Genomic DNA, 15,023 nt, shown 5'->3' with positions numbered 1-15,023 from the left:
TTAGTGTTCATAACTCTAGTTACCGCCTGATATGTTTTTATAATCGCACATTTAAATGCGGACGATTTCCTTCTGCATGGATCCTTCTTAGAAATACGATAAGTAAAATGTTTTCTCGTTTATCTCCTGGTATAAATCCGTTTGATTCTAACAGCAGATCTGATCCAGGATCTGTCTGTGCTGTTCTCACAAATAGGAAGTCACTCGTGTTGAGACATGTTTTACAGCAGCTTGCCTCCAGATCTGAACTCAGACACAGCTGGGTCACGTGGGAAACCATGCTTGGAAGAATCCTTTATAATCTACAACAGCAACACCTGAAGCCAGGCTGACCACCGGCCAATCAGCTGAGCTGGTTGGAGCGCGGTGTTGATGGGTCACCGGTTCCATCCCTGTACGGGTCAAAACGATCTCAAATGAACTGAAATCTGGGGAAAAGTAGACATTTCCTGAACTAAAGAGGAATTATCAGCATCCACGGTATGAGTCGGAACTTCCTCTAACCCTCCACGATGAGTCTCAAACACACATACCTCAAAAGAATCCACTTCAACAGTAGCTGAGCTATGAAACTCAAGCAGAGATCATATTTTAAGGACTTGTGGGTCTCCAGCCCTGGTCAGCTCAAACACTTAACAGGTGAATCAGTCGCGGAACCATGTGTGGGCAGAGAAACAACTAAAACGTGCAGGTTGTGGGGGCGCCTGAGGAGCAGGGTTGGAGCCCCCCGTTGAGGAGCCTGTACCGGTTCCTCTGCTGCAGCAGGAGACAACCCAAGCCCCACATCTCATTATTTATGGTTTGAACTACAGAAAGGCCAGTAACTGGAGAGGATGGAGCACCAGGGGGTCTGACTTTAATCTTTACTCAATCTTTTTCTTCACAACTGACTAACTGTTGGAGTCAGCTCAACTGGCTGCTGCAGCTTATTGACAGTAAAATCTATCATTATTCAGTTGGTTTAAGTAAGTAAGTAAAGTTTATTTATATAGCGCCTTTCACAGATATAAATCACAAAGCGCTGTACAACATGAGTAAAAGAGACTGAGCAAACGTCCGGTACAAACTGACGGGTTTAAAATGCTCCAAGCAATTCTAGACTTTTATTTTGGTAGTGCTGACCATTATGATTCTGTGGTTTTAGAAACAACCGTCTTCAGGGGTCCAAATCAAAAACGAATCATTTTAAATCAAGAGATGACTGCAAACATCCTCCTGAGTTTAGCAGCACGTTTGTTTGTGGGAGCAGACGTGAACGAGATAGCTGCTCACATCAAAGCATTCCTCTGCACTTTTAGGGCACAAACCACAGAGGGAATGTTGGCTTTTGCACTGGCGACGTTCATTCTTCCACTTCCTTTCTGCCCAGACTGTTTTTGAGGCCATCATGAAACAAGCTAATGAGAAAGTCCTGAGTCGATACTAAATCAGCCTCCTGGTCCAGTGGAGCCGAGCTGTGATCTGGGAACTTTTACTGCTTCAGCTCCAGCAGCAGGTCAAACCTTTCTGACCACTTCCTGTTTCCTTCACTGCTCTTCAGCTTCAAACCCACAAAAAACAATCCTGGCCTCAAATCTGCTGGTTTACTGTTTAAAAACAAGCAGCTTCCACTCCTCTTTTTTATTCAACATAGCAAAAAAGTGGAGTCAAGCCTGCAGATTTAATTTCTGCAGGTTTGAAAAACTCAAATGATTTTTTCACAATCTCATCTCTGTCCTTCCCGCCAGTGGAAACGGTTTCATTTGTCATACGACAGCAAACACTTTTTAGCATCTGAACAAATAACACAATAAAAAACAGAGATTTAAAAGACTGAAAGTCAGAAAAGCACGAAGGTTTGAGACGCAGCCTGTAGTTTATTCTATTTGACCTTCAGAGCGTTGCTCCTAACTCTGAACTGTTCGGATTGGTCCCACCAGAGCGCTAACACGTTTCAGCTGCTGCTACAGAAATAGCCTTCGTTTGCTGAGTTGCTCGCTTCTTACATGCGAGCTGCTCCACATTGCAGAACTCTTTCTGATGTTTCCAGTCTGGCCTGCTGCTGCGTTTGAAGTGGCTGAGATCACTGCTTCAGATTTTCTCTCCTGCTCTGTTTGCTCCGAGCCGCCAGACGGATTCCTGCAGTTCTCCCAAACAGAAGAATCAAAGAGCAGAAAATCTGTCTCTCTGCTCCTCTTTTAAATGAAATTCAGCTTAAGTGAAAATAACAACATGGTGCTTTAGGAGGCTGCTCTGGGTCTGGAGCACATGTTATGTTTTCCAGGTACTTAAAAAGCGACTGCTTCACTAAATCACACATTCCTCTGACGTGATGTCATAGAGCTGCAGTTCCGTGGGGCGGTACACTGACTTGTGTTTATTTAACCTTCCATTTCTATAAATCTCCTCCTTTACTCAACACAGCTCAGAAAACTGACTCAGTGCTAAACTGCACTTTAATCGGCTCCGGTTTTCCTTTGTTGCATCTCTGCTGATTGGTGCCAATTTCTGTTTTAGGAACGTTTTCTCTCAAGTGAAGTTTGAGTTCGGCCCGAGGAAAGACGCTGACTCATTAACCATTTCATGGCTTTGGAGAAACATGTTTTATAGCACAGAGGTCAGTCAGGATGACCTCTGTTATGTCTGAGAATGTAGTCAAATGGTCACTGGTTGCTCCTCGCTGTGCATTCAGTGACAAACTGGAACTTCAGACTTTTTATTATCTTTCCTGGCTAATGAAGTTGCCGTTTCTGATCAGAATTAGATCATTTATTTTATACTTGCACAAAGGAACCCAGAACGTTCTGACACTCAGTGAATGCATCATGATAGAAAGTGACCTGTTGTACACAAACAGACCCTTCAAAACCAGAATGTCAGCGAATTAGATTGTTTCAGGGGTGAGTTCATCATGTTTTTAGTGGTGGAGACTCAAAACAATCCTCCCAGTCTAAGAAACGGCTGTCAGGGTGCAGCCTGCTGCAGAGTCCGTAGGGGGCAACCTCCACCAGCTCGTGGTGTCGTCCCAGTGCCTGTAAGCACTTGTGTTACTGCATCACATAAGGCATAAAACCTTCATCAGACTAAGCTTGGTTCCATTTTTATAAAGCGGCGGGACCCGGGAATGAAAATGTTAACGGCGGTAAAAACAACCTCCTCCAGGTCATCAGAGAAAACGTTTCCATGTGGGATGATGAGTCATGAGCATGGGACCGAGGGGAGGGATCCGGGAGGATGTGGGAAACAAACTGGTGATGAGAAAAAGGGAGGAATTAGGGAAAATCGGGAGGAGGGATGGTGTAAAGATGGGAGGTGAAATGCTGTGGAGGCGTTTCTGAACCAGCGCCAGGTGGACTAAAATTTCATGGACATTCAGAAACAGGCCGAAAGCATCTGGAAGCTTTAAAGCACAATGTAAAGTTTCTGTTCCTGCTGCATTTGCTGAGCTCTTCAGCAGTTTTAGACCCAATGTCCCGTTTCAGATGAAGAAAGTTGTCAGAATGACCCAATCCTGGATGTAACCCCTGCAGGAACAGAAGACTCTTTCAGTGCAGATGTTTTCTTGGCCCTTGGACCTCTCTCACTTCTCTAATCCAAGAGGTTTCCTAATCTGTTCATAAAAAGTGGAGATCAGCTTGAATTGTCCTGCTGCCAGTTGATCCTGAATGCATCCTTTATGAGTTCTCCATGCAGCCTTTATTCCGATATTCTTCACCTCCAGAGGCTGTGTGAGGGGAAATTAGAGGACTGGACGGTAGCAGCAAAGGAACACAAAGCCTTGTTTTCCCTAAATATGGCTCCAATGTTGACTTTAATTTGAAGGGAAACATGAAATTTCCTTCTACTGCCAAAAGCGTTCCTAAATGTGACATGGTGCAAAGCTGAGACTGAAGGAATGACACGACAGAGAAAAAGCTGGAGCTCAAACACAATCCGTCTTTGTCAGAGGAATGACTCGGATCCAAACATCAGCTTTGAGCTTCTCTGGGAAGAAAATCCTCCTCCAGCCAACAGAAATTGTAAATCATTTTTATTGATAAACGTTTGTGCTGCTGGAAGTCAGACTGGGTTTTTATCTGAAGATTCAATCAGGTTGAAGGTTGAGAGTTCCATTCCCAACCAAGTGTCCTTGGAGTGGCACCAGAAACCTCTCAGATGTGAGTGACTCCTAATGTTTTTGACTTTGTTTTAGCTGAAATCCTCCTGGATGGACTTGAACCAAACCCCCAGAAAGTTCTGATCAGCTGTTGGAGCCAACCCAATTCAAGATGGCCACCACAGCTAATCAGCTTTCCCTCACATCCCACTCTGAGCACTAATGGATCCATCAGTCCATCAATAGATGGTCTTCATCAGTCCAGCAGAGACCATGAGTGAGGAAGGATGAAGCAGAAGTATAGCAGCAAGTTGGTGTGAAGTCCTGGAGCGGACTGTATGTTTTACTTACAGGTGATTCAACCAGTGAGAAACCACTAGAACATGCTGGATACCAACCCTCCAGGACCAGGAGTGGCACCCCTGCCTGAAGGAAGCTACAGTTTCACACCAGGAGCTCACCAAGAGATATAATACAGAAGTTACAGCAGAACATCTGGTAATGAGCTTAAAAAGGAAATGCAGGTTCATCAACTAACTCAAATGGTGGGCATCAGCAGTGAGATGGCCAAACAGTTGGCTAAGCAGCCAAAACGGTAAATGGCATGTGTATAGGGCCTTCTTAGGATTCTCCAACCCCCCAAGGTGCTTCACAACACAACCCATTCACACACTGGTGGGGATGAGCTACGAAGTAGCCTCAGCTGCCCTGGGGTTCACTCCATCGGTCCCAGCGTGCTCTCTATAATTAATGCTTCTCTGGTTTCTGGTCAGGTCCCTGCTTACTTTAAGAACACTGTAATCCACCCGCTTCTTAAAAAACGAGTCTTGACCCCTCTCTCCATAGCAGCTTCAGACCCATCTCTAAACTTCCGTTCATCAGCAAGATCTTGGAAAAGGTTGTGGCTAAACAACTCACAGCTGCTCTTGATGAACATAACATCTATGATAGCTTCCAGTCAGGTTTTCGTAGAGCTCATTCTACTGAAACAGCTCTTCTTAGGGTCTCTAATGACCTTCTGACTCACAGTGATGCAGGGGACTGTTCTGTTCTGGTCCTGCTGGACCTGACTGCAGCCTTTGACACTGTTGACCATCACCTGCTACTGGAGAGGCTGAGAGACTGGGTAGGCCTATCAGGAACTGCTCTGGAGTGGTTCTCCTCTTATTTATCTGAGCGCTCCTTTTCTGTGGCCGTCTCCAAGTTTAGGTCCTCCACCACCTCTCTTACCCATGGTGTCCCACAAGGTTCTGTGCTGGGGCCTCTGCTCTTCCTCCTCTATCTGCTTCCTCTTCAGCACATCCTGAGCTCCTTCAAAGGAATCTCCTACCATCTTTATGCAGATGACATCCAACTGTACATCTCCTTTAAGCCCCATGAGATGTCTAAGCTGCAGCTGTTACACACCTGCTTAGACTCTATCAAAACCTGGATGGTGGGAGCTTTCTTCAGCTGAATGAAGATAAGACTGAGATCCTCATCTGTGCCCCAGACAAGCTGGTTCCCAAAGTCAGAGACTCTCTTGGTCAGCTTGCTTCTCACACCAAACCTTCTGTCAGGAATCTTGGCGTGACCTTTGACCCAGCCCTCACCCTGGATTCTCATGTCAGTTCTCTTGTTCTCTCTTCCTTCTTCCATCTCAGGAACATTGCTAAGCTGAGTCCCATTCTGTCCCGCTCTGAACTTCAGATTGTGTCAGTGCAGAATTTTGTTAAGGCATGAAGCTTGGAGGCTCACAGCCAATCAGAGAGCAGGAAAGCAGCAGGTGTCTGATAGACCAGAGAAACTGATGCAGTCACTGTGGCAAAACTACACATCGTATCAAAATAAAATTGAGAAGTGAGCATTCCGAGGGTCTGATGGACAGATTTGGGAAGTTTTATGTGTCTAAGTTGTTTTTTGTAAGAGTTACGCTGAGTTAAAACATTAGTGTTCAACAGTTTTGATACACTTAAGTGGAACTTGTTCATAATGAGCGTCAGCTGAGTGGTTTAGGGGGTTGCTGCAGTCTGGGACTCACTGCAGGAGATCCGGAGGTCGTGTCTAAATGAGAGTGATGCTGGATGAAAGAAAACAGAAAATCCTGTTTTGAATCATGTTAATGTGTGTACCCCTGAAGATGTGGGAGTAGTATCCGTTTGTTTGAGGATGTTCTTCTTAAATCAAATCACTTGGGTCATGTGACGTAGAAGGTTGGAGGTGAGAAGAAAACATGAACCTAAGGCAGGAGTTTAATAAGAGGAAAGGAAATCAGCCACAAATTGTAGATGCTGTCTCTAAACACACGTTTCTGCCTCATGACGTGGTTTATAGCAGCAGAATAAAGGTTGGTTGATGCTTGACGCGTCCGCGAGGTCCGCACGGCTCCACGCGGAAAAGTTGCGTCATTTTAACAACCACGCCCCTCCACCGCACCTCCGCACGGCCCAGAATTTCCGCAACGCGCACCTCGGAAAATTTCTAACCACGCGGACGGTCGGACGCGGTAAAACATGGTGGACTGGCAAGAAGTAGTATGGCAGAGGTTCGTAAATACAGACATTTGTATGATTCAGCTCTCAGAGATCACCGTGATCAACATGTTGTTCATAATTCTTGGAGAGAAATCGCTCGCACTGTCGGAAAAGACGAGGACGCTGTTAAAAATGCTGGAATGCCATGTTGTAAACAGTAATTTCTACTTCTACTATGATGTAGTGTTGGATGCATGCCATAGAGCTCCATGCTGCCCCCTACAGTTTGGGAGAATATTGGCTCACCGCAGAGACGAGCCGCACGAACCATAAACGCTGCGAGTTGTGAAGCGCGTTCCATCCGCGAGCCGCATCACCGCGTGGAAAGTGAATGTGTCAAGCATAAACCAAGCTTAAATCCCTCCTGGATGAGGGCTCTGCCTGGGCTCTCGTGTCACCATTTAAGAGGAACATCTGCACACAATTTTTGGATGTGTTTTAAGGACCATTTGTTTGAATGACATCCACATAACGTTTGTGGAATAGATTTCTGGGAAAAGTGACAGAGTGAAGTGAACAAAGCAGCAGCTGAGTAAAACGAGCACATTTCTTCTGGAAGGAGAAGCCTGAGAGCTGCCAGTTAGACCTTAATGGGATGTAGTTGTTTGTTTTAGATTACAATTATCCTTGGATTATTGACCAGTTAGAGCTGCAGAACTCCCAGCTAGTGTCACGTGTGAGCCAGGAGGAGGTTAGGACCCAAGATTGCAGAAACCTAGAACGACACAAGGCAGGAGCGAAATCAAAGTAAAATCCTTTATTTAGGAAGAGTCCAAAATTCAAAAATCCAAAAAGGGGCAGGAAGCCAAGCCTAAAGTCAGTAACCCCACTGACGAAAACAAAAAGCTCTTTGATGAGGTTAAAACATAGAGTCTCACGAGGAGGAACAGAACAACACAGACAACAACAATGGACCGACAAACATTGAGACACAGACAGGTTATATACACAGGGACTGGGTGATTAGGAGATGAGGAGCAGGTGCGTGGGGAATAGGGCACAGGTGAAACAAATGAACTGAGGGAAGAGGCAGAAATTAGCAGGGGAGAAAACTATATCTTAAACCTGTAAACCAAAGCTACTAAAACAACCCAAACTAAACTTAAACACTGTAGAACAAAGACACGGGGGAATCTAAAAATAAGTAAACAAATGATCTGAGTGGGCAGCGAGAACTGAGGAGAGACTAGGAGAACATGAGGAAACCCTGGAGGAGCTGGGGACTAAAAGGGCTGGGGACAACAAGGAGCATGGTACCTGAGGGGATACCTGGAGGGAGAACAGGAGGTGGATGGGGACGAAAGGGACACAGAATCTGAGGGGACACCAATGGGCCATTCCCATCTGTACCGGGTCGGCCCGGGCCGGGTAGCCCCAGTCGGCCCCAGCCTGGCCCGGTTGATTCCACACATCCTTGTCTTAAGCCCATGTGGGCTGATTCTACCCACCAATCAGAGGCTTGCTCTAATGGAAGGTGTGAATGGGCTGATTCTACCCACCAATCAGAGGCTTGCTCTAATGGAAGGTGTGAATGGGCTGATTCTACCCACCAATCAGAGGCTTGCTCTAATGGAAGGTGTGAATTTGCTGTCAGCAGTGGGCGTGTTGGCCCTGGTCGGCCTGAAGCAGTACCCCTCGGGAAGAGGGCCGAGAATGAGCCTTGGTTGGCCCGGGAAAATTCCAGGCCACCCAGATATGTAAACAACCTACGCTACCCGGCCCGGGCCGACCCGGTACAGGTGGGAATGGGGCTCTAGAGGGAACCTGGAGGGGGATGGAGAAGACAGGGACAGAGAACATCAGCTAGAACTTCAGATCTCCCAGTTAGAGCTGCAGAACTCCCAGTTATAGCTACAAAACTCCCAGTTAGAGCTGCAGAACCCCCAGTTATAGCTGCAAAACTCCCAGCTAGAGCTGCAGATCTCCCAGTTAGAGCTGCAGAACTCCCAGTTAGAGCTGCAGAAATCCCAGTTAGAGCTACAGAACTCCCAGTTAGAGCTGCAGAACTCCCAGTTAGACCTACAGAACTCCCAGTTAGAGCTACAGAACTCCCACTTAGAGCTGCAGAACTACCAGTTAGAGCTACAGAACTCCCAGTTAGAGCTGCAGAACTCCCAGTTAGACCTACAGAACTCCCAGTTAGAGCTACAGAACTCCCACTTAGAGCTGCAGAACTACCAGTTAGAGCTACAGAACTCCCAGTTAGAGCTGCATAACTCTGTTATAGCTACAGAACTCCCAGTTATAGCTACAAAACTCCCAGTTAGAGCTGCAGAACTCCCAGTTATAGCTGCAAAACTCCCAGCTAGAGCTGCAGAACTCCCAGTTAGAGCTGCAGAACTCCCAGTTAGAGCTGCAGAGCTCCCAGTTAGAGCTGCAGAACTCCCAGTTAGAGCTGCATAACTCCCAGTTAGAGCTGCAGAGCTCCCAGTTAGAGCTGCATAACTCCCAGTTAGAGCTGCAGAGCTCCCAGTTAGGCATACAGAACTCCCAGTTAGAGCTGCATAACTCCCAGTTAGAGCTGCAGAACTCCCAGTTAGAGCTGCAGAACTCCCAGTTAGAGCTGCAGAACTCCCAGTTAGAGCTGCAGAACTCCCAGTTAGAGCTGCAGAGCTCCCAGTTAGGCATACAGAACTCCCAGTTAGAGCTGCATAACTCCCAGTTAGAGCTGCATAACTCCCAGTTAGAGCTGCAGAACTCCCAGTTAGAGCTGCATAACTCCCAGTTAGAGCTGCAGAGCTCCCAGTTAGGCATACAGAACTCCCAGTTAGAGCTGCATAACTCCCAGTTAGAGCTGCAGAACTCCCAGTTAGAGCTGCAGAACTCCCAGTTAGAGCTGCATAACTCCCAGTTAGAGCTGCATAACTCCCAGTTAGAGCTGCAGAACTCCCAGTTAGAGCTGCAGAACTCCCAGTTAGAGCTGCAGAACTCCCAGTTAGGCATACAGAACTCACAGGTAGAGCTGCAGAGCAGAATGTAAAACTTTGAATGAGGTTATTGAATAAAAACAGCACAGCTTCAGAAATATCATTTTATGTGAGTTTTGAAATGTAATGTTTGACTTTAAAAACTTTGAAATTTGACTTTGTGTTGTAAATAATTGCTTTAAACTTTTCTTTTTTCTGATTTATTTTTTCACTAAGATCAAACAAACAAAATCATTTATTTTATTTCCAACATTTCTGAGGCAGAGTCTTATAAACATGTCTGGGTTATTTATTTTTGTCTTTTTAAATTTTGGAAAAAGGAAAAAAATCTGTTCAGCAGGCTGGGATTTGACTTAATCTGGTATTAATATATGAAGTTGTTCAAATTACAGATGAAGATGAAAAAGAAGACACCAATCTCTTCCCTGGTTGGTTTATTACATCTGAGCATTTTTACCATTAAAGCCTTTTTTAATAAATCAACAAATTTCTTTTTTTAATAGTTGAAATTCTAAAATATTTTTGATGAATCATCAATATTCCCAGAAGCGATCAGAATTCCTTCCTGTTCCCTCTGAAATAGGAGCTGATAAAGTTATCTCATCCAGATAAAGGCTTTCTAATCAGATTAATGTCTCTCTGACTCAAACGGAAGGAATGTTATTTTCTGTCAGGAGGGGAAAGTTTTACAGCTCTCCTTTGAATTGCTAGGATGAGTTTAGCAGCGGAGCGTTGTGTTGGTCTGGGAGTTTTAAATCTGGGATTCAGTCAACAGGAGAGAAAGAAACAAACAACAAAACCAATGTAGATGAACTTTTCTGAGAAAGAGAAAATATAACCATCCATCCATCTGTTTGGTATTTGGGGTTCACCTAAAGCCTAATTTATATTTCTCCATCAGCTCCACGAGGGAAAGACACGCACGCAGGGACGGAGACATTTTGCCCTCATAGTTCTCCATCTCCTGGGGAGTATTGCAAAGCAATTCCCTGCCAGGACACCAGAGGGCATAGCTCTGTTCTGCGGTATCCTGTCATGGATCCGGCTGAAGATAGTGTGTTTATATTGTGTGTTTTATTTTTCTTTTTTGTATTTCAGAGACTTTTCAACACAGACAAATTTGTCCCTCATTCTCATTCACGTCTTCGTACGCTAGCCACCTCTAAACCCAGGTTTCCCATCATTTCTGTCCACGAATAAAATTCTTGCTTGCTTTTCACTCCTCCAGTCACGGGGGAATAAAACGTTCATATTTTAGAGTTTTTCCACGAGGTATTCTTTAAGCTGCCCCTTGTCTGCCGCTAGATATTCTCTGATCTCTTTGTTTTTGAAGGCGCAATGGTGGTGGTGTAGACGACAGCGGTGTCCTGACCAATCACATGCTTGCATTCTCTGGTTTGACGGACGGATGTCTAGAAAAGAGAGCTCGACTCCGTCCGTCTTTGCGAGGACCCTCCAGCAGGCTCGCAAGGATGGATAATGGCGTTGCGTGCGTCCGTCCCGACGCAGACGGAGAAGTATAATTTAGGCTTAACTCTGGACACAGGTGAGTCTGTGCCGTAGATCAGACCATCAATGTTAAACCCAGCAGCAGCTCTAATCTCAGCCGCTTTCACCTTATAACTAAAGAGGAAAGCTTTATCTGACGCCTTCGCACACCTGCTGATTTAGAGAAGGTCAAATAAAACTTAAGTTAAAGTGAGGGTCAAGGCATGGGCGGAGACGTGTTTAATCCACACTTCCTGTTAGGAAAATGCTTCTGAAAGAAGCCCTGAATGATCTGGCACCGGATTACCTGTCTGACCTTGTGACTAGTTGTCTGCCAAACCGGTATTGAGATCTGTTTGCTGCTTCACATTCCCACCATGAAATACAAAACGCAGGGGCAGCGTGCTTTTGTCTACGCTGCTCCGTCCCTCTGGAATGCGCTTCCTCTCTCAGTGAGGCTGGCACCATCCCTTCCCCGTTTCAAGTCACTGCTTAAGGCCCACTTTTACGACCAGACATTTTTAAACCCTTGTATTTTTATTAATTATTTTTATTATGTATTCTTTAATTGACTGTGATTTTACTGCTTTGTTGTGTACTGTGGTTTTGTTTTTATGTTGTGTTTTACTTTTTATCCGTACAGCACTTCTGCCATGCAGTTTTTAAAAGTGCTTTATAAATAAAGTTGGTATGGTGGTGTAAAGATCTAGCTTCCATTATAACATTCACACATCACATTAAATCACTCCACATCCACCACACCACATTATTCATATCTTGTCATGTATAAATTATTAGTTTAGGAAAAAGAATAAAATTCATTTTTATAAACTATTGATTTAATACTGACTCTGTCTGAATATGTACGAAGTGTGTTTATGGTCCCCGAAGGAGTAAAGAACCCTATAATCTTCTGATTAAACTTTCACAGATCAATCAGGTTGATATTTCATATTTATATGGAATATCACATCTTATTGGTCATAATTAACATATAGTGTCAATCATTATCAAGTTCACTTGGACGCTACACTAGTTATAGCTATTGGTACCTGATTTGGTACCTGACGCTCCCTGGTAGTAGTGTTGCACTACGTGTAGCTGTTTGGTGTTTGTGGCTTGCTAAAACTGATTTAATTTCTCTGTACTAGGGTTAGGGTTCTCTGAGTTATTGTAGCACATAAGCACACTAAAACACACATTTTTTGTTGTTCCTCCTAGCTTTTAGGGAACCATTTGAGTTTGCATGTAGTTTATTTGGTGTTGGAACAGTTTGCTCATCCAGTTAGCTTAGCCTCAGCACGGCTATGGCTACTTCTGTCTCTGCTTCTCCGTCTCCTATCTCTTGCTCTCTGTGTCAGATGTTTAGTTACTCCTCTGCCTCCTTTAGTGATAATGGTACGTGTAATAAATGTAGCATTTTTGTAGCTTTGGAGGCAAGGGTGTCGGAATTGGAGTCCCGGCTCCGCGCTGTTGAAAAGCCCGTAAATGGCCATAGCTACTTAGCTAGCGTAGGGCTAACTAGCTCAGAACCACCCCATAGCGATCCTCCAGCAGAACCCGAGCAGCCGGGACCTCAGGCCGGCTGGGTGACGGTACGCAGGAAGCACACAACCCAGCCCATGGGCCACCACCAACCCGTACGTTTCTAATAGATTTTCCCCGCTCAGTGACGCACCCACTGACAAGCCGACTCTGATCATTGGCAGCTCCAAAGCCAGAAATGTGGCATCTCCAGCAACCATAGTTAAATGTTTACCTGGGGCCAGAGCGGGCAACATTAAATCTTATCTGAAACTGCTGGCTAAGGATAAGCGTAAATACAGTAAGATTGTTATTCACGCTGGGGGTAACGACACCCGGTTACGCCAATCGGAGGTCACTAACATTAATGTTGCTTCGGTGTGTAAGTTTGCCAAAACGATGTCGGACTCCGTAATTTTCTCTGGCCCCCTGCCTGATCGGACCAGTGACGACATGTTTAGCCGCATGCTGTCCTTCAACCGCTGGCTGTCTAGGTGGTGTCCTGAAAACAACGTGGGTTACATTGATAATTGGAAAACTTTTTGGGGAAAACCTGGTCTGATGCGGAGAGACGGCATCCATCCCTCTTTGGATGGAGCAGCTCTTCTTTCTAGGAACATGGCCAGTTTTATTAGTCCTCCATGACTACCCAGGGTCCAGACCAGGAAGCAGAGTCATAGTTTAACCCACCCCTCTGCAGCTTCTGTACTGTTACCCACCCACTACCCCATAGAGACAGTGTCCTGCCCACGGCCAAAACCACACAGATTAAATATCAGGCTTAATAAAGCAAATCATGGAAATCTCATAAATATTAGAACAAATTCAACTGAGCAGAAAATTAGAAAAATTAAATGTGGGTTATTGAACATTAGGTCTATTTTTCTAAGACTTTGTTAGTTAATGACTTGATTTGTGATAATCAGATCTCTTTGCTCTCTCTCACAGAATCTTGGCTGCAGCAAGAGGACTATGTTAGCTTAAATGAGTCGACTCCTTCAAATTATTTAAATCATCATATTGCTGGAAGTACAGGGCGAGGAGGAGGAGTAGCAACCATTTTTCATTCGGAATCAATCCCTTACCAATTAATAGTTACAGTTCGTTCGAACATTTTATTCTTAGTTTTCCTAATCCAGATTGCAAAACTGTAAAACCACTGTTGTTTGTAGTTTTATATCGTCCACCAGGCCCTTACTCTGAGTTTTTGGATCAGATCTCTGATTTTTATCTGATTTGGTGCTAAATACTGATAAGGTCATTGTAGTGGGGGATTTTAATACTCATGTGGACATTGAAAATGATAGCCTCAATGTAGCCTTTAGTAATATCTTAGACTCAATTGGTTTTACTCAAAGAATACATAGCTCCACCCACTTCTGCCACTTATGTGAGCAAGGGCGTCAGTTTGTTTTCAGAATTGCTGGGGACAATAACCATACACTTGAGTGGGGTTTAAAAATTGCTGGGGACAATAAAGTAGGCTAGCACAGGGGTCGGCGGCTCTGGAGCCGCATGCGGCTCTTCCATCCATCTGATGCAGCTCTCTGTGCTTGTAAAATAATGAATGGATATTTAAATAAAAAGCTTTATATTTTACTGCATTAATTTTACATCTGTATGCCAATTCTAAATGTAAAGATTGTCTGCGTGAACCTGAACAGTTCCAACCCGGTCTTACTGTGAGACCGGGTTGACGCGTCACGCTTGTGCGTAATCAAATGCGCTTTCTGAGCTGACGAGGATGTGAGATTCTGGGATTCTCCTCAGACGGCTCCTGGATGTGTCGCCACATTGGAGACAGGAACAAGCGCTATTCAGCCAAAGTTTCATAATCAGGGAACATTTTCTAAGTGACAAGTCTCTGAGAGACAGGGTTTGGAAAACGCTCGCTTCAGTCCGAGGAATCTTCCCGCATGCGCTCTGGTTGTCTGGGTGGCTCTGGGGTTAATCAAGTTTAATTGTTTCTCTTTGCAACAATCTTCACAGGAAGGCAAAACAGTTAAACGGCAGGTTACATATATTTCCATTTGACTGTTTATTTTGACAGATGAACTCAAGGATGTTGCTTGGTTTGAAAGAATTACCCCGACGCACACTGATGCGCATGGATGAGCTGACATTTTAATCGTTAACGCACATCGCTGAGGTAAATTATTCCCATCAGAACATCAGAGCTTTATACTGGACACTGTGTTCAGCGCGGCTCGGAGCGCCCACGGTGGACAGTGAGCTGAAGATCTGGTTCACAGCGCAGTGCAGAACCACGGCGCATGTGATAAGATTTCCTCCCACTGAAACAGTCTGGAAACCCGGTCTCTCTGAGGGATGTGTCACTTGGAAAAATGTTCTTTTTATGAAATTATGAAACTTTGGCTGAACAGCGTTTGTTCCCGTCTCTAATATGGAGACGCATGATGCGTAGACATTTGATCACGCACAAAGTTTATGTGGAGCAGAAGCGGTCGGGCCACGGCAGGTGAAATGTTCCTAGCC

Source organism: Nothobranchius furzeri, chromosome 7 (assembly GCF_043380555.1).
Source record: "Nothobranchius furzeri strain GRZ-AD chromosome 7, NfurGRZ-RIMD1, whole genome shotgun sequence".
Lineage (NCBI taxonomy): Eukaryota > Metazoa > Chordata > Actinopteri > Cyprinodontiformes > Nothobranchiidae > Nothobranchius > Nothobranchius furzeri.
This window is presented reverse-complemented; position numbering follows the sequence as displayed.